Below are 27,712 nucleotides of genomic sequence, written 5' to 3' on the forward strand. Positions count from 1 at the left end.
TCAAACTGTCCGTGTCAATATAAATCAATCTGTCCTGTAACTTCTCCATGCTGCTGAGAAGTTTTAAACGTGCATAAGAGGTGGTGAATGCTGCAATAAACACATTGTTTGCCTTACTTGGAGGAGAGATGACACGTTTACTGAAATTCCACTGCACTACACACATTTTAGTGTTGAAAAAATGAAAATAGTTAACCCTGTATTTACTCGAGAACATGAAGCTGAAAAAGTCTTCAGGATTAGTGATGACTGTGGTCTGAGACAGATCCCTTCTTTGCGCAAATTTCCCCCAAAAACTGTTTAAACACAATTTTGCAACCTGCCTTTTGGCAGGATTCACCTCGATTTTCTCAGGGTCTAATTGGATGCCCTGATGCAGTTTGTAGTCGCTTATATACTTTGACTTACTCTCCTGATCCACTGCTTCAGACGGATAGCCTGAAGCCTCCTGCTTACCCTTTAAAAAGCAATGAATGTAACCTTTAAAGATTGTATCACTTCTCTTTTCAAAATGCCACACCTCTGTGATTTTAGCAAGACGATAACTACACTCCAACGCTTTACAGAGTTCTACACTCACCCATAAACCCGTCAGAGCTCTGTCCTCATCATTATGCATGCAGGGACCTGACTGGTTATTTATTTCAGCGCATGTGCGGCAGAGAGTGAACACAAGTTTACCTTGGGATGTTCTGTAAGGTAAAACAGGGAACAACAGGTTACGTGGTGGGTAGACCACAGCTTTGATTATACCGAAGTAGCAGCTGGGGTCATCAAAATCTTTGTAAATGATGGTGGGGTGTCCGAGGGGAAAAACGCAGTTGGCGTTTACATAAGGGTACAGAGATGTGTAATCCACATAGTGTACAGTTTCATCCGGTGCGTCCACCATACAGAGCATCCCGGGGGGATAGCGGTTCGGGTGCATTAACTTTCTCAAGAAAGCTGATCACCCCTGGGTCTGATTTTTTCATTTCAGTCCACTCATGCTCCTATATGACTTCGAGACGAAGGCCGTACACAGTTTGTAACACCTTGCTTCTCTCAACAGTGGCTGCGTAAAACTGTTCAAATGCGACCCCTCTCAACGGATACTTATCATGAGGCATGTAACACTTTTTACAGCCGTGGAAAAAACAGCCGTAAAATTCAAACGCAACTTTGACACCGTTAATCTCTGCATACCCATCCACTGAATATGGCCCGATTTTCTTTTCACCCCTATTTAATGCATGCTCGATAAATATGGCTCTGCTGTCTGCAATCCAGCCGAGCCATTGAATGGACGCGCTGGAGAACGTTTTACTGCTACGTCTGTAGTCCAGAGGTGATGGAATGGCTAAGGTTTGAGGAGGAAGGAAATTGGTTACAAAAACCTTCATGCAGGCTGATGCTATTGTGATACTTTTAAACGGATCCACACTTGTCTCCTTAAAGAACTCGTCTCTGAATTTTAAGCATCCTTGAGAAAGAATTTCAACGTCATTTTTACAATAACGAATAGCTTCTTTCTTAAAGTCAAAGACCTCTTTGCTCGCTTCTCTGTACCAGCTGCTAAACACCTGTTGTTCTTGAAGACTCATGCGTTCTACAGCGTAGCAGGATGGAGGAGGAAAAGGACCCACATACTGGAGACGTTGTTCAGAGGAAAATAGGTGGGGAAAAAAACCCTTGCTTTGATCGGTAAAGCCTAACGCTTTCGGCATGGCGCTAAGCTTTATGCACATAAAGGACAAGCTGTCAATGTATTTTAACCTGTAATCAGGGTTGGTTAAACAGAGAAGTTTACTTCCTACCATGACGAGATGAGGTTTAATCCCTAACTGCAGCATTGCATTTAGAATCAGGTAACCATCGTACCCCCGCGCATTGTGCGCTATTAAGGTGAAGCCTCTGTACTTCGGCCTCCTGAAATGCAGGAGAAATTTTTGGGTGCAATTCAGTCCATAAGCATGCCATATATCACCTTTCAACGTTTTAGCACAGACCAGAAAGGGGGTATGCACGCCGCTCTCATTGACGAGGCATTCGAAATCATAAAAAATCAGTTTATCATCAAGCTGATTAATTGCACTGCAAGGCTGAATGTAACACTTATGATCATCACATGTAATGTCTAGGCTGGGAGGTACATTTCACCGCAAATACTGCATTTTACATTACACATGTGTGGTTTATTCGGTTTACTGATTGGAATAACGTATATCCGTTTGCATACTTTACACAGTTTTACCAACTCACAGTCACTCATAGGCCTTTCAGCACTATTTCTGATGCGCGGTTCCCTGTGTCTGCTGAAACATAAGGAATTACGACAGATTCTTTTACAGCCTGCACAGCTTACAGGATTGCTAATTTCTTGCATACATTTATATGTTCGACACACTGGACAATAACCTTCACAATGGTGTGTGTTTGCATTATCATAACTGGTGTAACAGTAATTACAAATATATCTGCACCCCATAAAACCTTTGAGATTTTTTATCCCATAGTAATGACCTTGAAATAACAGCAAAAACACAGGGTTTGAACGATCAGGGAAACTGGTCTCAAATTTACACAGAGCAGTAGAGCCCGTGGTTCTGTGAAACACTACAATTTTTCTCTTCAGTATGGTTTCAAATTTACCAATATCACTAAAAGTAACTGCTGTTTGCTCGTCGAGGCCTGCCTGATGCTGCCATCTCCTCCCCAGTTCTGCAGCACGGTGATCCGTGAGCTCAGGATCAGAGACGTGTGCGAGGCTGATTGCAAAACATAACTGATTACCGGTATTGTTTATAATATACCAATGATGCATTTTCTTATTAAACAGTTCACAGTCTAACGTTCCTGCAGCTTTACGCTTAGAACCTCCTGCTGGGTCATTAACAACCTGAAGAACAAATTCCATGTTATTATCTACAGGTATATTTGCATTCGATTGTACTAAATCGTCGAGGAAATTTTCGAAAGCAGGCAGGATCATATTTCCATCATCTGTAACAGTAAATGTGATGTGACGATTGAGATTTTCACCCACTAATTCCAGCTGCACAACGTCGTTACGTCTGGTTAAAGATCTCGCAGCGTGGGCTAATTCAATTATAATACGCATGATGTTTGTATAGAATGCGGCTAAATCTGGAACGTTACTTGGACAGGGCGGCGGTATGGTAAAAGGCCTCCTTATTTCATGGTTATTAAAATGTTCACGTTCAACCACGGCTGGAGGGTTTCGTCCTATTTGATCAGAACTAACCGCTACGTCCGTATTGAAATGACCCCCGTGCTGATCTGCGGCGTGTGACGTAGAAGGATTCTGATGACTGTCAGGTGAATCATTTTCCTCAATGCTGTGTGGAGACGATGCTCTATTTAAATCTTCAAGAGCCTGATTGATTACGTTTAAAACGTCACCGTGCCGATCTGCGGCGTGTGACGTAGAAGGATTCTGATGAGTGTCAGGTGTATCATTTTGCTGAATGCTGAGTGGAGACAGTGCTCTATTTAAATCTTCAAGAGCCTGATTGATTACGTTTAAAAAGTCACCGTGCTGATCTTCATTTATTACATTTTCACTGTTAGCAGGAGATGCCTTTAAAACGATGTTATCTGCTACTTCTGCATTAACGGGAATTTCGTTAAGTTCATTAACTAAATTTCTTATTTCATCCAGGGCAAGTCTGATTCGGTTATCCATTTCTATGAACATAAGAAAAAAATAAAAATAAAATAAAACTAACCTACAGAAAAACAAAAACAAAACACAGTGATCAGTTCAGTTTAAAATCACCTTGATGTCACCAAAATGCTTCTTTAACAGAATCTGACATGCTGCCAGAAGCGTTAACGATGAGGCCTTATTACGAAAATCCCGTGAGGCTGTAGAGACTGTCTTCCTGCGTTGTCCGTTTCTGTATCCAATCTGTCCTACCATCAACGTTACCTCTGTAAGGAGAATGAACAAAAAACAAATACATAAAAATATGTATATATATATATTGAAATAATCACATTAAAGCTGAAAAAAAAAAAAGGGAATTCAAATTAATTCAGTATGTATGAATTAAAACGTACCGTTCATTAATCCACTCACTAGCGTTGCTCTGCTTTGTAGCGCAGAGAGTCGCTGTCTTTTGGCCGGGGTTAAATATTCTGTAAAAACAGAAGACAATAAAAGTTATCTTACGCTGCGCAGCACAGCGTTCATAAATAAAACAAAAATAGTTTTTAAAATACACAAGTTTTTTTTTAAATCTTACTCCGATTCTTTGCGGTAAAACCTCCAGATTTCGCTTCTTGTTGGACTGAAACGGTGCCTCTCTGCTGAAAGCTGTCTTGATCTTTGAAAAGCGACCTTCTGGTGGGCGGATTCGATGTGGCATCTTTGGATGTATCTGTAAACAGGTTTATATGACATTTTATTGAACTATGCTTAAAATACATATATATATATATATTGTTTTTATTTAATTTTTATTTCCTTACCTTGCTGCTTGACAGCTGTGTCTTCCACAGAGCTCTCAGTCGAATCTGTAAACAGTTTTTATCTGAGGTTTAAAATACATTCACTCTCAAAGAAAAATAGTTAGTTCTTAGGACTTACTTTCTGCCGGTAACTTATCCGGTGTGTCTTCAGGGGAAATGATGATAATTGGCGGAGGAGTATTCAAAGAATCAGTTTTAATTTCTGTGTTAGAAGAAAGTTCAGATGTTGTTGGGGTTTTTTCTTGTTTGGAAATAATTCGCCTTCTCAATTTTGACTGTCGATTCCAGCCGCTGAACCCTCCAACTTGATCATTCGGGTTTACCTCTCTCATCAAATCTATAAATTGAAACATTGTCAAGGGTTAACTATAATACATATATATATATATATATATATATATATATATATTTTATTGCATTTAACATTTACTTACCATAATCTGATTGTGTCAAGATGAAATCATCAAGGTCATCAGCGGTGGGTTCTATGACAAAGAAACAAATATATATATATATATATATATATAAACAATATATATAAACAAAATTAGAGAACATTCACATGCATTTAATGATTTCTTAAAGATGAATACTTACTTACTTACTTACTTTTACAGATGTCATTGTACTTTTGTGAATTATTATTAGAAGTAGATTCCACAATTTCCAGGTTTCCTGAAATATTTATCGAAATGTTTTCTTGTCAGTACTGGTATTTTCAATGTAACAAGTGTTATGGTTCAAAGACATTCAGCATTTGAAGACCCTGACACTGAGGTTAGCCAATGAAACAGAGCCCTCGAACAACATTTTACACACAGTATTTATACCAGAACATGACAGTGTTATCTGTTGTGGAATTTTCCTAACCATCAAAACTTCTAATAATGGTTTTTGTAGCTTTTCTCCAATAACACAGAGGTTCGGTGGGATGAGGCAATCCAAATGACAGTGTTATCTCAACTGCAAAGACTCTATGTTTTAAGACCAAAACCCTTCTTGAGTTCAAAGGTGATATGGTTATCTAAGGAACAGACCTAACTGCCCTTCCTGACCTCACCCTAACAGTTGGATATAGTATAATTGTAACTCCCCTGAATAACCTTTTACTCTAAGATGAAAAAGTAAATGTTTTAGAAAAGCTACAGGTAACTAAAATTATCATTCCTTTTTCCTAAAATGGAGTCTCTCATGATTCAAAAACAAACACATAAATGCTAGAGTCAATTTATAACTTGGAAACAGTATACTGAAGTTCTTTTTTTTTTCTGTTAATCGCATATTCGTCTTACCTCTTTCAGCTGCTTTTCCAGTATGTTGACGCAGAAGCTGAAGGTTTTTCTCGTTCCATCGATGTAGTGAAGCACAATCTTTTAATTTACTTTTTAGGTCTTTTCTATTTTGAACTGATTTAGACTGGCTCATATATTCAACAAAATAGGTCCTGCTGTAAAAGCAAAATGAACTTACAATTTCTGTCAGGTTACACAGTTAATTTTATTAGGATTTCATGTGATAGGTCAACATTAAGTTGATTATATCTTTAAAATATAAAAGGATGCATGTCTTTTTTGTTTTTAGATGTATTAACGCCTGAAAAAACATACAGATTATTAATAACACCCTTAAACACACCCCTGTGTGTTTTAATTGACTCATTTAAGGTATCGTCCCTAATGACGACAAGCAATCAGCATCCACGGTCACCGCCCCCCCCTTGGACACACCACCTGCTTGACAACGTGACCTCCTGCCCACATGGCACCCACATGGCGCCCACATGGCGCCAACCGGAAATCCCACCCTTACCGGAAGTCCCACCCACCTGTCAAAACGTTTGATGAAAGGGTGTACTTAAATTCTCTATAATCCTAGACTTAGGAGGGAGCAATTTTTGGGCCATAGGGTTTTTTCCTGGGTATCACACTGAGGAGTGACAGTTGACATTTGCTCTTTGCTATCTGAATGATATGACACAATATTACCTGGACGCTTTTCATGTGTTCCTAATGCAAATTTTTTCAAAAAGCAACAGGATTTCAATATTCTCACTATAGCATCTGTGTTGTAGTTACCTATCAGTGTTAGGAAACTACTATCTCATACCAATGTCACAACCCTCTCAGTTATGGGAAAAAACAATTCCTGAATTGAAAACATATTCAATTCAATTCAAAAATACTTTATTAATCCCAAAGGGAAATTAAATGTTGTAGCTCATATTATGAAGGTTTCTTCAAGGAGCTGTTGTAGATGCTGATGGCTGTGGGCAGGAAGGACCTCCTGTAGCTTCTGTCTTACAGCAGATCTGAAGAAGCCTCTGACTGAAGACACTGTTGTAGGACAGTCTCATGAAGAGGATGCTCAGGGTTCTCCATAATGTTCTTCATTTTATAAGGAATCTGTCTTTGTACAATGATCTCCAGAGGTTCCAGAGGATTCACCAAAACAGAGCCAGCCTTCTTTGTCAGCTTGTTGAGCTTTTGTAAGTCCATGGCTCTGATGCTGCTACCCCAGAAGATGATGGTAGAAGAGATCACACTCTCCACAACAGACTTATAGAAGATATGCAGCATCTTGCTGCAAACACCAAAGGACCTAAGCTTCATCAAGAAGCACAGTCTGCTCTGTTCCTTCTTGTTGATGGCTTCACAGTTACATCTCCACTCTAGTCTGTTGTCCAGGTGAACACCGAGGTATTTATACTCCTCTACCACCTCCACCTCTTGTCCCATGATGGAAATAGTTTTTGACTTATTCCTGTTTCTCTTAAAATCTACAATAATCTCTTTTGTTTTAGTAACAGAGCTACTCCAACCTGCTGCCACCTTGAGCGGCGCAATTCTAGAACTATTCTATCTGTCATTATAGAAGACTGGTGTGTGCTTGTGTAGATGTGTGTGTGTCAGATTATGCTCGTTGCAGTGGATAAAGCCTGATCTCACACTGACACTGGTGATTATGGACATTTTTTTTGTCTAAGTAGTTACTTCCTACTGCTTACCCCTGAACTCTCAGTTTAACTCCAAAGAAAATCCGCTTCACTGCATTTGTGTACCTCAGACTGTTAGTGTTTCAGAACCGGGCCTGATCAATTTGCTGGAAAATAGTGATGTGTGTCACTGCTTAGGGTTATGTTCAATATATTTGTGAACTGTTGATTGCACGGTCTATGAAACACTGGGTTCACACAGAAAATCCTACTCTGTCTCCTGGTATCTTAATTTTGCTGCATTCTAAATTAGTAATTCATTTGGTATAAGTGTTTATAATATTGTGGCAATAAATTCATTCAAGCAACAAAAATCTTAAGAGATATTCGGGAGCTGAAAGAGGTGGCTCTTTTAATTGAGTAGAGCCAAAACAACCAGTTCTCTAAAAGGTCGTTCCTGATGCACTTCCCATGTCCTTCTGTCTTAACCAGTTAACACATAACTGTACATTTATGCAGTGACTTACAAAAGTAATCATAGTCCTTCACCCTTTTCTCTTTTTCTCGTGTTGTAAAATTGTGAAGTGGAAGGAAATTTATAGAAGGTTTTTATTGATATCGAGCCCCATTTACTCTCTCACCCATGACCTAAAACCAGTGTAAACAATTGTGTTTAAGAGCAGCCTAACTGGTAGGTCCAGCTGTGTGACATACAGCTAGAGCTACAAGTGAATGATTTGGGTCAAAGTATTGTTAAACAGTACAAAGGAATCTGCTATAAAGGTCTAGAAAAAGTCCAGACTTTAAAAAGCGGTTGAGTATCTCTGGCAAAACAAGAAATTCTTTTTTCATAGACACTCTCCATCAAGACTGGGCTTTAGCTACTTTGCAAAGACAGATGGTCAAAAATGTTCAGTCTCTATATGTGCAAAGCTGGAAGAGACCCCAAAATCACATCTCTAATTCCAGCAAAAGCTGTTTCTACAAGATATTGATTAAGGATTGCTTAAAACACATATTTTTTGTAAAACATTGTGTTGTTCTATCACATAAAATCTCTATATAATGAACCGAAGATTTTAGTTCAAGTAAGGCGAAAATGTACAAACGTTTAGCAAGGCGCTGTATATCTTACTTTTAGACTGCTGCTTCCTTTAAAGTCTGATGGGATTTTATATTCATGAAAATAATCAGGACATCAGGACAGCAAACATCGAGTTGAAGTTTTAAGCTTTCAGTTGGTTTTTAGTGAAAGTTTCTAGTTTATTTAGAGTCTTGCCAAGGTTTTTTCAGAAAACACACCTATTGATTAGGCTGTTAAAGATTTAGGTTATAGAGTCCATTGAGGTCTATACAGGTTAACTACCTTTTGAATGAGAAGATTTAGGATGGCACATACATTTAGATGGACTTTTACTTTTACTTTTGAAATTAAAAAGAGGTAAAACTGAGGCTGTTCTTTTAGTCCCTGTCTTTAAACTCCAGTATTGCCACAGTATCTTGTCTCAGCAGCCACCACAAGTCTTACTGAGGGAACAGTTGACAATAATCAATCCGCCCTTTATTCCTGTTTACTGTTCCTTGTGGAGGTTAGGAAAACAGCAGCCATATCACAGCAGCTGATGGCACAAGAGGGATCGCATGTCTGAGCGGCTCCTTCAGGTTGCCGTAGAAACCAAGCAGGGCTATTTGTTCCAATTTGCTCTGTGGCATTGAGATCAAAAAGCTTGGAACCAATGCTAATATGCACTCCACATATTAGCATCTGTGTTTGCAAAAACACAGTAAGGCATCTGCTCACCTCATTTACATCTATATTGTTCTCTTACAGTTTTCTGCAAGGCAAGGTCTCCTACATTTTACAGGGTTTAATAAATGGTTTTGAACTTTTTCGTTTGTTATTATCCTCTCAGGCCTTTACTCCTGATGTAAAGGCTACACGCTGGTCCCCCGTTCCCCTCCAGCCCCCCAACTTGGGGAAGGCTGCTGTGTTTAAAGACCATTCCCGCTCCGCCTTCTCAGCTCCATTGAAAAGTTGGCGGTTTGTTTATGAGAGCGCCAGCTTCTTTGTGGCTTTGCGCTCTGCTTATGAGAAGGACGCGAACAGCGCATTGAAGACTCCCTCCTCCCCCCTTCTTTCTCTCCGTTCTTCCAGAATCAATCTGAAAAGACAGACGGCCCTCTCAGCCCCGTCCCCACACACCAGTGATGCTTAGCTGGTGAGTACATTCTAGTTGTTTGCACTCAGAACTTTCCCATTACTTTAATGCATTCGTAACACTTTCTGCTTGAATTTCTACTTTCTATTTATTTAGCTATTTATCTGACTTTTTCTTTTTTCTTCAAGTTTGCCGGTAAACACCAAGCCTTGTTTATTTGGGCTGAAAAATATTCCATTTTTTTCCCATCCTTCTCTTTTAGGCAAAGGTCTTTTTTTCCATAAATCAAACAAATCTTAGAGGCCATTGTAGTGATAGGCTATCTGTGTTGGTGAAAACATTTTTTAAGGAGTGACGTCATTTGAAAAGGAGTGTGGAGAATAAGGTACTGGAGGGATGGCAGCTAAGTATACGGGCAGAGGGGCTGCATGCAGGCTACTGAATGATAAATCAATCTCTCAACCTCTCTATCCCTCAGCTTGCTCCTTTATTCTCTGTGTGGGTTTTTGTTACTTGTGTCTCCTCTTGTGTATGTGTTTGAAAATGAATCAGTGAATCATTTCAGTCGCAGACAGCCTTGAGTCGATTTGACAGTGAAATCATTATTCATGAGACACGGGTGCGCACTCACCTTGTGAAATCACCTCTAGCAGAAAAGACTGGAGCCAAGATTTGTGCATTTGTATGCTGGTTCGTTTTGACTGTAGCTGCTCAAAACAATTCCACATCCAAGGTACAAAGTTTACTTGAAGTTTACTTGAAGTATTGGGACCATTTACTTTTATTCAGAAATAACGAGGGAACCAAGCTGAGCTTTCAGGAGACTTTCCATATTAGGGCACAAGACCATCTTCCTCAGCCTGGAAATCCCGGCACTCTTTTTTTAAAAGAGCATTATGGGATCATCTTTTAAACATGGATATGTTATCCTCATGCATTCAAAAGTGGTTTAATTTTCTACTTTTAAACTAATATTCTAATCCTTCTGTACCTAGTAACAGTGTAGGGGAAATTAAAGCAAGGAAAAAGTCAATGGATCGGCATGTTTCCATATTCATGCAACAAGTTTTGGTGCAGAAGGTGTACAGATTACTACAGGTTTTCCCTAATTCAACACTAAATTTAAACAGATACTTTGATTATTTTAGGGGGGTTATGCTGTGTATCTATGAGTATTCAGGTGCTTAAATGCAGTAAACAGCAGGCAGAGTTATCTGTACTTGGACATTCAGGGAGATGGGTTCTCTTAGGAGGGTCAATCTAACAGTTACTGAGGCAAGTTCCCAATCAGCTTAACCAGTAATCTTTTTTTGCCCCTAATGCATAACTGTTTACATTATTATTCTCTGCCATACAATCTGTAAGTAAGAAATTAATTGTTGATATCTACATAACTTTGATAATATAATAATAGAACGAAAGGCAGTAAATGATATGCCAAATTGCATAATAAATTTTATTTATATGATGATAATAACTCTTCAGTTTCTCATGTGTTTCCTTTTCCTGACAAGAACAGATATTTTATTAGGGAAAGGAGGGGCTGTGAGTCTGCAACACTGCTATGCAAAATGATGTCCAATGAAATGAGTATCTAAGTATTATGTTTTTTATTATCAAGTCAAAATATTGATTATTTTGGAAAGCCTGCTAAAGTTCCATATAACTCAATACATATTGTCATGATTTGAGGGTGTTTGAGTTTTTGTTTTGGGTTTTTTCTCTGCTCCTGATTATGTTGTTCAAGTTGTGCTTTGGATCTTGCTTCTGATCTTTGTTTTCCAGGTGATGCTTTAGGTCTTTCCTTAGGGTTTGTGTCTTATTATTCTTGTATTCTGTTCATAGTGCATTTTGGTTTGGTTTTAGTTTTACTTCCTTTGGTTGGATTATTTTATTGCTTCTCTTTTCAGCCCATTCATTTTCATGTTTCTACTCCCTGCCACAGTCAGTCTGTAATCAGCTTCATTCGGTCCACCAGCACCAGGCCAACCAGTCTCCTTGCTTCACCTGTGCCATGCCCATATATACTCCTCTGTTCTGTTCACTTGTTGCTGGTTTATTTTGCCCTGTTCCGTTCCGTTTTGCTTTGTTCAAGCCATGCCAAGCCAATGTTCTTGCCTACATCTGCTTCCACCTTGCCTGAGCAAACAGAACACAAAGGCCCAACTCATTTTTACCAAACAATACCCTAATGATCTCTAAGACTTCTGGGAAAATATTATGTGGACTCATGGAACAAAAGGGAACTTTTCTGATGTAAAACTAACAGTTTTTTTAGATAAAAAACATTTTACCAACAGTCAAACATGGTGGTGGTAGTGTTATGGTCTCAGGCTACTGCAGGACCTGGACAATTTGATGTAATTAATGGAGCCATAAAATTCTGCTATCAAACATTGTGAAGGACAATGGTGGCGATCAGTCTGTGACCTTAAGGTCAAGCAGACTTGGGTTGGGCAGCAGGACTATGATCAAAATCCACCAGCAAATCGACCACTGAATGGTTAATAAAAAATAGTAAAGGTTTTGGAGTAACCTAGTCAAAATATGCGCTAAAGTCTGATTGAGATGCTGTGGCCTGACCTTAAATAGGTCGTTCATGCTGGAACGCCCTCCAGTGCAGCTGAATTATAACAATTCTGCAAAGAAAACTGGGCCAAAATTCCTCCACAGGGATGTAAAACTTATTGCAAGTTATTGATGACAGATGTTGCCACCAATAACTTGGTGGCACAACCATTTATCTGGTTTATGTGGCAGTTACTTTTTCACTTAGGGGTAAATTGGTTTGGATAGCTTTTTTCCGCTTAATAAATAAAATTTACAGTAAATTGTGAGGTTATCTTTGTCTAATATTACAATTTGTTTGATAATTTAAAAAATAAATGTAGCAAAAAATTTAAAAACAAAAGCAATCCTGCTTGTTGGGGCAAGTACTCTTTCATTGCCCTACATAGGAGCAAGTAGAAACCATTTTGGTTCCAATCTCAGCTAATCTCTGTATTTATAGTCCCTAAAGCCAGTGCTCAGATTTGCATATAGTCCACTGTTGTCCCCCCCTTTGCCCAGTGCTCTCTTCCCTCTTACTTACCCCTGCTCAATTCAATTTGTGGCCTAAAGTTTCTGTATCTTATGTGTCTTTGGAGTAGAGCAGTGATACTCCCTCTCTGGCCGCTCTGAAAACACTCCACTGTGTTTGTTAGTTCCCTCTGCTCCTCTGAGAGAAGAAATCAGGGACTCCAGACAACGTTGGCACCTCGTCTTATTTGCCCACACTGTTGTTGATATTTAGTTTGGGATGACAATAAGCTGGAAGAAAACAAGCCTCTTCCAGGCCATAGAGAGAGAGAATTGCTGGACAGAGTGGGAGACTGATCTAGAAAAATGGACGTAGAGGGGGTACTCATCCCTGGAAAGGATTCTCTTTAGAGCTTTCCGTTTTTGGCCTCATAGGCCAAATTAAGGAAGCACCATTGTCCCTGGCAAATTGTCATGCTGCCTTTGTGGCCCAGCCATGGCACATTAGGGTGCCTTAAACGTGGTCCGGCAATAGCTTATTCAGCCTACAAATAGAGGGGCCACTGGCAAAACCTTGGCTTCGCTCACAGAAGATTCAGTCACATTAGTCTGGGGGTGGGGTGAGGAGATGGATGGTGAAAGCAGTGACGGTAACAGACAGGCAACCTTGAGATGAGTAGATGTTAAGACAAATTTTATGGAATATCTGTTGGCTTATATTCAATCTAATCAGTTGCTCCAATCGTAGATCCCACCAAAAGACTCACGGACATTTCAATGGCTATGTTCTGCTGCCCTGCAAGCATTCATCCAAATGATTTGGATCTAGTTAGGGCTGAAACAATTAATCAGATTAATCATGATTATTATTGAAATACTTGTCAATGAATTTAGTAATTGAAAAATCTTTAACTGGAGTATGTAGTCTCTGAAACATGCCATTTGCTGAAAGAACAACACACTCAGAGCAGTAATTTTGCCCAAATTGTACAAACAATAAATCAACTCTGCATTCGCTGAATTGAGAACTCCTCATGTAGCATAGCTTTAGCTTCACCTGTGAATTACCAGAAGATGGGACTTCTGCAGCTGCAGAGTCTCTCTGGCAGGAATAAGAGCTAAGGAAAATATCGTTGTCCCACTTATCTTCATGTCAAATTTACAGGAGGGCAATTAAAGCAGGTTGTGGAAAATAAAACAGCCTGGCTTTATCCTACATTTTAAAAGTCTTTAAACCTACAAGAATTTGATTTTTTCCAGAAACCACGAGTGATTCATGGCAGCAGTTCAGTGCAATTAGCCTGTATTTTTTTAATCCAAAAATCTAAATTAAACAAATGTTTTTGCAAAGCTGGCTTGCATTCTGTAACTCTAGACTAAACTTTTATTTGTATAATATCGTGCATCCAATATGATGATGCAACCAACTGATAATCCTTTAAAGACCGGAACATACTTAGTTCACAGTTGACCCGTGTAAACCTTTTGTAAACTGTCTTTTTCCTTCTTTGTTAGGCCACCTCGAGTCACTAAGTTTTAGTAGCAATCCAAATTTCAGAAAAAATGTATTTATGCAGAGGTCCTCCACCTTTGTTAATAGTTAACTACTCCCAGTTTTTTGTATTATAGTCAATGTTATTAGGTCAACTCTATGGTTTAGAACCATAAGCAGCATAGTCTCTACCACCACTCTATGGTGATAGGCATGGGCCGGCATGAGATCCTAGTAAGATTACCTTTCTTTTGAATACTATGGTTTCACAGCTTCACACATTTACACAAGATTTCGAACAAAAATATTTGACATTCTCTATCTACTTTTATTTAAAACAGAAAAATAACTATGATTCCTACTTTGACTAAAATATAGGATGTTGATTTTAAGAGGCATAATATTTTTGATTTTGATTTTGAAACAGACAATTTTAGTTGTGGTTTTCAAGCACTAGTCTGTGTTGTAAATGAGAGAGGAGCGTGGTAGCTTTCTTTTAGCCAGTGGACTGACATTGTCCAACAATAGGTTGGGGAGGGGCAGCAATGCAGCACTGCCTCTATTCAGTTATTCCACTACCTTCTCTGGCATCTCATTCAAGCCATTTAAAGTGCAGCAATGTCTGTTATTTGTGAATTACATCTGGCAACATACATTAGGGGGCAACTTTAACACACATTGGAGACATCCTGGTGAAGTGTGCACAGATTATTGGACTATTTCATGGGATTGACACTTCTGAACAGAACTCATTCGAACAGGATGGGTGGGTGCCATGCCAACTCTACATGGACAACTAAACTAGAGAACTGCTGAAAACCCTGAAAAACTCCTAGTGTGTGAAATACTTGTTCTTGGCACGTCGCCTTTATTTATTATCGAATCAACTGGAAGCTTTGCTTCAGGGATTGATGTCGCCTTCATTTTATTTTTCAGTCCGCAATAGGAGGGAGATTTCATTACTTTTCAACATTGTTTTCTGTTTTTTATGAAGTCTGTCCCCGCTGCTGGAGTGGATGAAAGAAAAGGAGGAGGCTTTTGTCCAGCAAGGCCATGGCAGAAATCCTGAGCTTGTAAATCTCACACTGATCTTTGGATCATTAAGCAGCGAGCCCCCAGTCCTTTGGTTCTTTATCACCAGGCTTGGATCCCAGACCATAATGGAGCCTAACTGGCTAATGATTAGCTGTCTTCTGCAGCTACTGCAGACCTGAGTGCTACTGCTGCCAGACTAAAAGAGAGGAAGCTTTGATAACATAAATCCTGCTGCTGTTTATGCTTGTCTGGCTTTATTTCTTAATATCTGACAATTTTTGACAGCTTTCTTTTTTCATATTGCAGGGATTATTTGTTATGTTTGTGGAAAGATCTATTGATTTAACTGTTGTGTATACTTTATACAGTTGAAACTAAATATTTACATATACTTTATAAAAAGATAGAACCTTTTTTTCTAAGCTTGACACAGACATTTTGTGCCGAATCTCTGTGATCAGTCTCTCATGCAAACACATGTAAAAAAACAGCCACTCCAGCTATAAACCTGAATGTGAAATAAATAGTTAGATAAATTATGAAAGGAAAGGTGTAGTGAGCGTTCAAAGATAAGGTCAGATTGAAATTACACCATTGCAAGGGTAACTAGACCACAAACCTTCCCAGAGTTTTACATGTAGATTTTAGCTCTGCTAAAGAGACTGCTGAGCAAACATTAATAGAAGTGTATAAAAAGTCAAATATTTGTTGATTTGAAAAATAATTTCATGGGGACAAAATTTAGCTGTTTACCTTTTTGATGCAGTAATAACACTTTTTTGTTACCTGTTGGTTTAGAAAAAAATGTTAAAAAGTTTTTTGGGTTCAAGCTCGTATTTTCTCTGTATTAGGGTGCAAATGTCACTGCCCAAACCATCTGTAAACGCAAAAACCTTGTCCTTACTTGTCATGCCCTTGTACTGTATTTAATAGGCCTGTTGCAACCTAGAAAATTTGATCTTTTTCCAATTAGTGAACAAACCAATGAAATGAACAGGTCACGCTAACAATAACAGTCTTTGGTGCAAAAGTTGTAAATGTAAGAAGAAAACTAATCTACTTATATTCAGTATAATAACTAAGTCAGAAGAATCACAGAGAGGTAAAAACTACTGTAAAGAAAATTATTTTCCTTGCAGGCATGTTGGAAAACACAAACACACTCAATCTGAGGGCCCTTTAGGATAACCAGTTAACCTAAAAGTCATGTTTTTAGACTGTGGGAGCAAGCCAGATTACCTGGAGAGGAGTCATGCATGCATGGAGAGAACATGAAAACTCCAGAAAGGCAAACAGAAAGGCTCCTTGCCAGGATTCAATCACTGGACTCTAATTCCTAATTGCCAATTTAAGATGTGAAATGCTGTGTAAAATATCAACTCTGTAATCATTTTCTCTTTGTTTTTTAATAATATAACGTTGTTTTCAGGTGTATGCTTTCTCACATACATTGTGTGATGTTGCCTCCAATCTTAAATAGTTTTTTTGACCACTAACAGCAGGAGGACCTGAAAAGGATATTTTAAAGCTGCTAATTAGAGTTTTTAAGGAGAAATTGGAATTATGTAAAATCTGTATCTTCAGGCCAAATCTTTACAAAAAACCACGAATTGGAAATTCGGTATTGATCAGTGCATCACTCTCCTATAAGAAAATTGTTCTGAAGATTCATCATAATACTTTCACTTCACATGTGCTTTGTATTTTATTTTTCCTAGCACCTAATACACATGTGTTAACATCTCTTAAACCTTATTAGAAACCTTTGGTTTATTTTGGGTTAAATCAACCTCAGTCAAGTCTGACCACAATCTGAGTTTAATTGTTTTGGGTTAGGTTTCTAACTTGGCGGAAAACCACTTCACCACAACTTTTACTCTTCACATGAGTGATTCCTGGCTGTAAACCTGCTGTTTGCTGCTTAATCGCTTGGTAAGGATTAGAGGCGCACTGTGTTTTTCTAATTATAGACCAGGCCTGTGCACTCCTCTCCTCTGAAGGGTCAAATCTAGCCCACCAAGCTCTCAGCCAGCAGCTCACTCACAGCGACTCCCAGCTCCTGCTTTCACATGTTTTGTTCCTGTATGCATTCTCGAATTGCTGTCTTCTTATTGCTGCTCTTTATTTTTACCACTCATCTCTCTCCTCTGTCTGCCTATGTCTGCCTCTCCTGCCACTTGTGGTGAGAACCTGACAAAGACTTTTCATTGGAATCAAATAAAGCTCAGTGATGTAGCTGTCTAAATAAATCACTTTGTATATCAAGGAGGAAAAAAAAAGACAGCAATTCTTTTACCCCAGAAACACAATCAATCAGTTCCCTTTCACATCTTTTCCTACTCGGCGAACAATGGGTTTTATTAAGGCCTCTGGGAAAGCTCATTAACCATTTCCATTACAAAGGTGTTTTGAAGACACAGATTTGAGACACTTGAGGAAAAAAAAAAGATGAAAGGCATTTATGAAGCCTTAACACAAAGAAATAATAAAATGATGGCTGCCAATCAAAGCAATCTCTCATGAGTGTCCCAGTGTGTTAATGCCAGAATGTTTTTTTTTTTTTTTACCACTCAAAACTATTCTGTTTTGGGGTTTTTTTTTTCTTTGCATTTGCTTCAGCTGAATTTGTCACATTTCACTCTGTCACTTCACATGGATGAAGTGAGCAGCTCCAGAGAGGATTGAATTATAGATGTATGAGTTTACTCAGTCTGTTGAAAACTTCCGGGAGCTCTAGTGCTGAGCCAAATCAATTTCACTTCTACAGGAGACATCTTGTTAATGGTTCAATCCATTTTTAATCAAAGACCCCTATTAAGCCAGAGTTAAGATTAGCATGTTGGCTTTGCCATTAGTCACGTAATGGGGCTATAATGTAAAAACCACATGTGGCTGTGAGTGTAATGAAGTATGATATATTATGATAACATCTAAAAAAAAGCCTCTACTAATTTATTCACTTAATGACAGACAAGTTTTAATAACTTATCCTGTACTTGTAAAATAAAACTTTATCTTGCATTTAAATGGACAACGCTTTGCTACCTGGGTAGATCTTGCCAAGTTAGCAAGCAAAAGCCTTTTTTGTTCCAGCCAATCTTGAGTTTAGCCTCAATAATGGCCAATAGGATTGCTGTTCGTACTACCAGGAAACGTCATTGCAACATGCACAGGCAGACTAAATCATCTGTGTATCACATACCTTCATGTGCTCATATGTCCTCAGAAGCAGAATTATGCAGCGGTGTCACTGCTGCAAGCTAACTGAAAAAAGCCTTAAAATTAAGTCATCTTTTACTGCAGAAGCAAACTCTCACTGAAATTAAATAAATTCACTGGTGCAACACATATTAGTACTTCTGCTGTCAATACTTACTGTCTGCATTGCCAGGTAGACAGTACTTAGTTTTCTTCTATGACATTTCATAGGTTAGAGCAAACAGCAACAGTGATCTTTAACCATTCCTCTTTGGACAGATCCTGGGTCCTATCTTATGCTCTATTTATTTCAGTTCACTTAACAGGTTTTCTGTAGGACTCAGGACTGAGATGAGCATGGAAGAAGGTTGATTTTGTTTCTGAATCTGTGGGGCTGCATTGTGGTGCAGTTGATAGCACTGTTGTCTTGCAGCAAGAAGGTCCTGGGTTCGACTCCCAGCCAGGGGTCTTTCTGCATAGAGTTCCCCTGTGCATGTAGGTAGCGTCTAGTGGTTGCTATGAAGACTTGGGGATTCTAAGATGCCACACTTGCAGCTTAGCTCTTTAATACTAAACTGCAGAGATTTTTTTTACTTCCTTCGCCATCCTCCTTTGCATGTTGCCAAAATAAACTTGGGTCCTTGTTTAGCCATGTTGGAGCTGTTTTAAGCTTCTTATTATGTCCTTGACTCTAAATATAGGCAAGTTCAGTGGAGTAGGTATCTTCATGAAGGTACACACATTACCCTTACTTTAAAGGCATGAGTTGGAAAGCTGTTTTTTAACATATTTGTACAGCAGGAAACTAAGGACTCCTAAGCAAAATTTGAAAGAAACTCTGAACAATGTAAAAAAGGTGAAATTGAGGGTTTTTCAAATTATTTTACATAAGTATATGCTACGAAATAAAATGCTAAGTTATTTTAAAGCTTTTTTATACTACTTTCCAGCTTGGCTCTTATAGCTGTGGAGCAGAGACACACAGCCACTCAGGCAAGTACAGATGGGATAAAATCTTAACGTCAGTGTAAGCTATATGAGAACACAGGGAAACTAAACCAGTCAGAGGAAACTTTCACTTTGGGTGGGCTCCAGATGGCCAGCAAAGCTTTTTACTGCAATGTATAAACAAATAGGGCACCGGTGTTAGCACCGGGGAGCTAAAATATAGAACACATTCAGTTCCACATTCTCTCCTGGTTATCTTGTTATTGTGGACATTTTACTTTATTTTCAAACATTTTTCCCCTGAGTTGTGTCTTCCAGTTAAAATTACATGCAAAATGGGCATACAAATATTCTTTTTTCAGTCCTTCACCTACAGTGCATGTTAACAGTAAAATAATGTACATTCTAGTCAATATTTGAAAGTGGGATTATGTCCTTTAAAGAAATGATCTCTTTTGATAGAATTAAATGTCTTTACAGAGCTAATTACTATGAGCTTTGGGGTTGAGGAGATTGCATTGTATTTTTGTTCCTGCCCTGCTTTTTCCAATATTATATGAAGAATTGAAGGACAGGATTTAAAGACAAAAAAAAACAAACTGAAAAGTGTAAAAAATAAGATTAAGGCATAGCATCAATCAATGTGTGAGATAACTAAAAGTCCTTGGAAAACTTGGAACTGTAACAGACATAAATGTAACAGACAGCTGAACTTAAACATGCTGTTCTACAGTATAATTGTGCTTTAGAAGCTTAAAGATGACAAAGTCATCCACACAGTCTCTGGTGAAGATTTTCATGCTGCAGCCCACAATTTACAGGTCCGCTTGATCAGAATGCTGATTTGCAGAACTAATGGGAAAAGAAACAAAAATTAAGGAATCATTAGGCTGTTTCATTACATCAAGAAGAGGCCAATATCTTTTCTTGCTTTGGTTGAATCTATCAAAACTGTGGCGCAACACAATTCCTTGAGTAGGCTGTTTTTTCCACAATATATGATATATGTGTAGCTTCTGAGGTGTGCTGTGCATCAGGGCTGTAAACAATGCTGCCACTGAGCAGTCCTGTTATATTAATAACCAAATTTCCTAGCATTTTGCCTTGGTAATGGATCAAGAAAACCATAATCTAAGACTGTATTGTGAGACCACACAGCAATTAAATCAGGACACAAGATGTATTTTCTTTTTTTCTAATTACATTGCAATGGATTTAATTATGGCCACGGGCTTTGCAAAGCAACACCCCGCTAAAAGCTTCAGGCAACATCTTGTGTTTTTTGTTATCAACTGGATTCCTCTTCACTCACTGAACTGTAATCTGTCTGTGAAAAGAAAATGACACTAAAGCTTAGCCTGGGTGCCATGAAGGCGATCAGAACGCAACAAAATGAGACAAATCATCCGTTTTTTCTTTTCTTTTGCTATCCCAATATATGTATTACAACTAATTGCCGACTGAAGCCACCTAATTATTTAATAAGTCCAAATTTGTGTAAATAAATCTCAATATGGTGGACAGCTGTTCTGTAAAGGCTTGAGAAGTTTTTTAGAGAACATTAGTGAACAAATAGCATCATGAAGACCAAGAAACACATGAGACAGGTCAGAGGATAAGTCAGCAGACGTTTAAAGCAGTTTTAGAGGATAAAATAATATCCAAGGCTTATAACATATTGTGGACCACTGTGTAATCCATCATCTGAAAATAGAAGATCTTTATGGAAGTTGTTAAGAATTTCTTCACAAATCATGAAAGGGAGAAAAGCAACCATGAAGAAGGTGCTGTGGTCACATGAGATTGAGGAGATTGAAATTTATGGCCTACACGTAAAATGTTGTCTGGCTGAAATTTAACACATCAGGCAGAACAGACAACGCCCATGGTGAAACATGGTTGTGGCAGCATCATGATGTAGTGTTGCTTTTCTTTAGCAAGGAGAGAGGACCTGGTCAGTGTTTATGTGAAGATGAATTAAGATAATGCAGGGCTGTATTGGAAGAAAACATGTTAGGGCCTGCAAAAGACATGAGACTGGGACGGAGGTTCACCTTTTGGCAGTCAACGACCCTAAAGATACAGCCAGGGCTAAAATGGAGTGGTTTAACATGAATGGGTTATAATGGCCCATTCAAAGTCCAAACCTAAATCCTTTTGAGATTCTGTGGCAGGATTTGAAATTGATATTCACAAATGCGCTGCGTCCAGTCTGCCGGAGTTGGGGCTAGTTTGCAAAGAAGAATGGACAAAATATTTATTCTCCGAATAAAAATGTCTGAAATACTTCCAGATTTTTCTTTGTAAGCTAAATTTAAAACTGTGTATTATTTTTCTTGCACTTCGCAATTATGCGCTACTTCCTGTTGGGGTATAACATAAAATCTGAATACAAAACATTATAGTTTATGACTGTAAGGTGACAAAATGTGGAGAAGGTCAAAGGTTATGAGTACTTTTGCAAAGCGCTGTACAGGTCCTTCTCAACAAATTAGCATATTGTGATAAAGTTCATTATTTTCTATAATGTAATGATGAAAATTTAACATTCATGTATTTTAGATTCATTGCACACTAACAGAAATATTTCAGGTCTTTTATTGTCTTAATATGGATGATTTTGGCATACAGCTCATGAAAACCCAAAATTCCTATCTCACAAAATTAGCATATTTAATCCGACCAATAAAAGAAAAGTGTTTTTAATACAAAAAAACGTCAACCTTCAAATAATCATGTACAGTTATGCACTCAATACTTGGTCGGGAATCCTTTTGCAGAAATGACTGCTTCAATGCGGCGTGGCATGGAGGCAATCAGCCTGTGGCACTGCTGAGGTCTTATGGAGGCCCAGGATGCTTCAATAGCGGCCTTTAGCTCATCCAGAGTGTTGGGTCTTGAGTCTCTCAACGTTCTCTTCACAATATCCCACAGATTCTCTATGGGGTTCAGGTCAGGAGAGTTGGCAGGCCAATTGAGCACAGTGATACCATGGTCAGTAAACCATTTACCAGTGGTTTTGGCACTGTGAGCAGGTGCCAGGTCGTGCTGAAAAATGAAATCTTAATCTCTATAAAGCTTTTCAGCAGATGGAAGCATGAAGTGCTCCAAAATCTCCTGATAGCTAGCTGCATTGACCCTGCCCTTGATAAAACACAGTGGACCAACACCAGCAGCTGACACGGCACCCCAGACCATCACTGACTGTGGGTACTTGACACTGGACTTCTGGCATTTTGGTATTTCCTTCTCCCCAGTCTTCCTCCAGACTCTGGCAGACTCTGACCTTGATTTCCGAATGACATGCAGAATTTGCTTTCATCCGAAAAAAGTACTTTGGACCACTGAGCAACAGTCCAGTGCTGCTTCTCTGTAGCCCAGGACTGGGGAATGCGGCACCTGTAGCCCATTTCCTGCACACGCCTGTGCACGGTGGCTCTGGATGTTTCTACTCCAGACTCAGTCCACTGCTTCCACAGGTCCCCCAAGGTCTGGAATCGGCCCTTCTCCACAATCTTCCTCAGGGTCCGGTCACCTCTTCTCATTGTGCAGCATTTTCTGCCACACTTTTTCCTTCCCACAGACTTCCCACTGAGGTGCCTTGATACAGCACTCTGGGAACAGCCTATTCGTTCAGAAATTTCTTTCTGTGTCTTACCCTCTTGCTTGAGGGTGTCAATAGTGGACTTCTGGACAGCAGTCAGGTCGGCAGTCTTACCCATGATTGGGGTTTGGAGTGATGAACCAGGCTGGGAGTTTTAAAGGCCTCAGAAATCTTTTGCAGGTGTTTAGAGTTAACTCGTTGATTCAGATGATGAGGTTCATAGCTCGTTTAGAGACCCTTTTAATGATATGCTAATTTTGTGAGATAGGAATTTTGGGTTTTCATGAGCTGTATGCCAAAATCATCCGTATTAAGACAATAAAAGACCTGAAATATTTCAGTTAGTGTGCAATGAATCTAAAATATATGAATGTTAAATTTTCATCAAGACATTATGGAAAATAATGAACTTTATCACAATATGCTAATTTGTTGAGAAGGACCTGTATATGGGACAACTTGTAGCAACTGCTGAATGTGTTTTCATGATCAATGTACAAAGAAACACTTGTTTTCCTTTTTGGACAATGCAGGCCAGAACAACTCTTATTGTATATGTTGTTCAGAAGTGTTCTTTACAGCAGAGACAAAACCAAAATATGATTTTTGGAAAGAATTTTGTTCGGGAAGACATAAGTAAAAATTTATGCTGAGTAATTTAGAAACCACTCCACCAAAACAAGAACCCTGTCTGAAAAAACAACAGAAATGGTTGAGCTCATATGTGTTGACAGTCTTATTCTTAGCTGTCTAGTTGTCACTAGATCTCATGACATTAATTCTGATGCCTAGTTTACAGGAACAAAATCTGGCTGCATTGTAGCTCCTGTCAAATTTGGCAACAAATACTGTCAAACTAAGAGGCACTCAAGATCTGAAGAAATTATATAATTATATTCTCTGTCTGGGGTTGTTTCTGATATGTCAATTTGCGTTTTTCTTTTGCAAGCTATATCTCTTTAAAGATATTATTGTTTGTTTTTGTGAAAGAGAGACTTTATAGAAGGTATTGAATTTAGCAAAATATCTATCAGCACTCTTATTTTGACTATTATTTTGTCCCTTTAAAGATGCAAATGCTTTTTATACAATCCTTTTCACAACTCATAAGCTAACTTGCTAGCTGTTTGTTTTGCCCAGTCTTCTTTGCAGGTAACACACAAAAAAATCAAAAACATTTGTTCACAAATTAAGTTAAACAGCACAGTGAGTAATTATTAAGCACATGAAGAAAAGGATGTGCCAAAAAATTCTCTATGTTGCAAAACATACGTAATAGCAATGGTTGCAGCTGCCTTTTATAAGCTCATGAATGTTGCAATGAGTGCTGTTGGGGACATACATAGTTTCGGTAGAAAGAACATTATTTGATCCTGAATCAGCCAGTTGCCCCTAATAAGATTTCTAACAGAGGAGTCAAAAGAATAAACAAAAGAGCTGTTTAAAAGCCACGCAGGTCTAGTAGAGACCCTCAATTAAACTGGGAGAATGTAGTCTGGTCAGATGAGCCTAAAGGAAACTCTTTGATGTCATTGGACCTACCATGGAAAGGTTCTCCTCATTACCCCACAAACACCATGCTGAAGGTGAAGTTTGCATGTGGCAATATCATAGTATGGACTTTTTTACAGCATATGATACTGGCAGAATTTATATAATTTAAGGAAGGACAAAGGGAGAAATGTGCCAGAACATTCTTATAAGAATCTGCAAGACAAGCAAGACAATAGCCCCAAAAACACAGCCAAGAACACAATAAAATGGTTTGAAAGAAAGAAAGAAAGAAAGAAAGAAAGAAAGAAAGAAAGAAAGAAAGAAAGAAAGAAAGAAAGAAAAATACTTTATTTTGTTGGTTTTGATGGAGAAAGAATAACCTTAGACCTTTACATTCTGGTCAAAGGTGCGCTCACCTTTGTTCACACGGTGAAACGCCGGAAGAGAGGGAAACGGGCTGGGGTGCTGGTACATCTTCGCCAGCGTGGACTACGAACACCGTTACCTGGAATATTTCTCTCTAACGTGCGCTAACTTCCCAACAAAATTGAGGAACTACAACTGCTGTTGGGGAAAAACAGGGACTTTTATTCATTGGCAGTTTTGTGCTTCACGGAGACGTGGCTGTGGGGATTAATACCAGACTCTGCGCTGCAGCTGGCAGGATTCCAGCTCTACAGAGCGGACAGAGACACGGAACTCTCCGGCAAAGCAAAAGGTGGAGGAATCTGTTTTTACCTCAACAGTGGTTGGTGCAACGACGTGACAGTGATTCAGCAGCACTGTTCTCCAGACCTGGAAGCCTTCATCATAAACTGTAAGCCTTTCTATTCCCCCCATGAGTTCGCTTCGTTCATCCTGGTCGGTGTTTACATCCCGCCGCAAGCCAACGTGCAGGTCGCACAGCGCATGCTCGCCGACCAGATACTGAGTGTGGAGCGGACCAACCCGGACTCCTTAGTAATCGTCGTTGGCGACTTTAACAAAGGTAATCTCACCCACAAACTCCCCAAATATAGACAGTTTATAAAATGTCCGACCAGAGAGGACAACATTCTGGATCACTGTTACACCACCATCAGAGACGCTTATCACGCCGTCTCACGTGCTGCACTGGGCCAATCCGACCACATCATGGTCCACCTGATTCCTGCATACAGGCAGAAACTAAAGCTCTGCAAACCTGTTGTGAGGACGACAAGGAAGTGGAGCAGTGAGGCTGTGGAGAATCTCCAGGCGTGTTTAGGCTGTACAGACTGGGATGTGTTCAGGACTACTACCAACAGTCTGGACGAGTACACAGAGGCTGTGACTTCCTACATCAGCTTCTGTGAGGACAGCTGTGTACCATCATGCACCAGGGTGAGTTACAACAATGACAAACCCTGGTTCACAGCTAAACTCAGAAGGTTAAGACTGGATAAGGAAGAGGCCTTCAGGAGTGGGGACAAAGACATATACAGAGAGGCTAAGTACAAGTTTGGCAAGGCAGTGAAAGAGGCCAAACGACTGTACTCTGAGAAGCTCCAAAACCAGTTCTCAGCCAACGACTCTGCGTCTTGTCTGGAAAGGGCTCAAGCAAATCACCAACTACAAGCCGAAAGCCCCCCACTCCATCAACGACCGACGCCTCGCCAACGACCTGAACGAGTTCTACTGCCGCTTTGAAAGACAAAGGGACAGTCCTGCAACCATCCCCCACGACGCCCCCCAACAGCTGCAGCCACAATCCACCACCCCCACCTCCCCAACCTCAAGAGGGGCCTTGGCACCTCCAACCCCCACCCTGAAGTTCCCCCCCACTAGCCCCCTACCCACGCCGAGGATGGCTCTTTCCATCCAGGAGAGGGACGTAAACAAACTCTTCAGGAGACAGAACCCCCGGAAAACTGCTGGTCCGGATTCTGTCTCACCAGCCAGCCTGAAGCACTGCGCTGATCAGCTGTCTCCAGTCTTCACAGACATTTTTAACACCTCACTGGAGACATGTCATGTGCCAGCCTGCTTCAAGTCCTCCACCATCGTCCCTGTTCCCAAGAAGCCAAGGACCACAGGGCTTAATGACTTCAGACCCGTCGCCCTGACCTCTGTGGTGATGAAGTCCTTTGAGCGCCTTGTGCTCTCACACCTAAAAGACATCACCGACCCCCTCCTGGACCCCCTGCAGTTTGCCTACAGAGCTAACAGGTCTGTAGATGATGCAGTCAACCTAGCCCTTCACTTCATCCTCCGGCACCTGGACTCCATAGGAACCTACGCCAGGATCCTGTTTGTGGATTTCAGCTCTGCCTTCAACACCATCGTCCCAGTTCTGCTACAGGAGAAGCTCTCCCAGCTGAGTGTGCCCGACTCCACCTGCAGGTGGATCACTGACTTCCTGTCTGACAGGAAGCAGCGCATGAGGCTGGGGAAGCACGTCTCTGACTCCCTGACCATCAGCACCGGTTCCCCCCAAGGCTGTGTTCTCTCTCCTCTGCTCTTCTCCCTGTACACCAACAGCTGCACCTCCAGTCACCAGTCTGTCAAGCTTCTGAAGTTTGCGGACGACACCACCCTGATCGGACTCATCTCTGATGGTGACGAGTCCGCGTACAGATGGGAGGTGGACCATCTGTTGGACTGGTGCAGCCAGAACAACCTTGAGCTCAACGCTCTAAAGACAGTGGAGATGGTTGTGGACTTCAGGCAGAACCCAGCACCACCTGCCCCCATCACCCTCTGTGACTCCACAATTGACACTGTGGAATCTTTCCGCTTCCTGGGAACCATCATCTCCCAGGATCTCAAGTGGGAGCCAAACATCAGCTCCCTCATCAAGAAAGCCCAGCAGAGGATGTTCTTCCTGCGGCAGCTGAAGAAATTCAACCTGCCAAAGACTATGATGGTGCACTTCTACACAGCCATCATTGAGTCCATCCTCACCTCCTCCATCACCATCTGGTACGCCGCTGCTACAGCCAAGGATAAGGGCAGGCTGCAGCGTGTCATTCGGTCTGCTGAGAAGGTGATTGGCTGCAGTCTACTGTCGCTCCAGGAACTGTACACCTCCAGGACCCTGAAGCGGGCAGGGAAGATTCTGGCTGATCCCTCCCACCCCGCTCACAGACTCTTTGAGACTCTCCCCTCTGGCAGGAGGCTGCGGTCCATCCGGACCAAAACCTCACGCCACAAGAACAGTTTTTTCCCATCTGCCACCAGCCTGGTTAACAAAGCCCGGAAACCACCCTGACACTCTCCCTTTCACCCACACCCCCCCTGTTTTTGCTGACAGGACACCCGTAACTTGTAACTCTATGCGTTACATTAACGCTCAGCTTGGACGCCTGCTTTACTTGCACTGCCATACTTGTACAATGATC

At 40.2% G+C, this 27,712-nt stretch overlaps 1 protein-coding gene across 3 annotated transcripts in view; it reads left to right on the plus strand.

Moving 5' to 3' along the window:
- The window catches only part of sema5ba (sema domain, seven thrombospondin repeats (type 1 and type 1-like), transmembrane domain (TM) and short cytoplasmic domain, (semaphorin) 5Ba), a 282,636-nt gene that overhangs the window by 53,766 nt on the left and 201,158 nt on the right, over positions 1 to 27,712 (plus strand). The window contains exon 2 of one of the 3 annotated variants that reach the window (XM_047370497.1): positions 9,561 to 9,624. The exons of the other annotated variants lie outside the window; for them this stretch is intronic. The gene's annotated coding sequence lies outside the window, so the exon portion shown is untranslated. The remainder of the gene's footprint in view (positions 1 to 9,560; positions 9,625 to 27,712) is intronic. 3 annotated transcript variants of the gene reach the window in all.

Source organism: Girardinichthys multiradiatus, chromosome 7, assembly GCF_021462225.1.
Source record: "Girardinichthys multiradiatus isolate DD_20200921_A chromosome 7, DD_fGirMul_XY1, whole genome shotgun sequence".
Classification (NCBI taxonomy): domain Eukaryota; kingdom Metazoa; phylum Chordata; class Actinopteri; order Cyprinodontiformes; family Goodeidae; genus Girardinichthys; species Girardinichthys multiradiatus.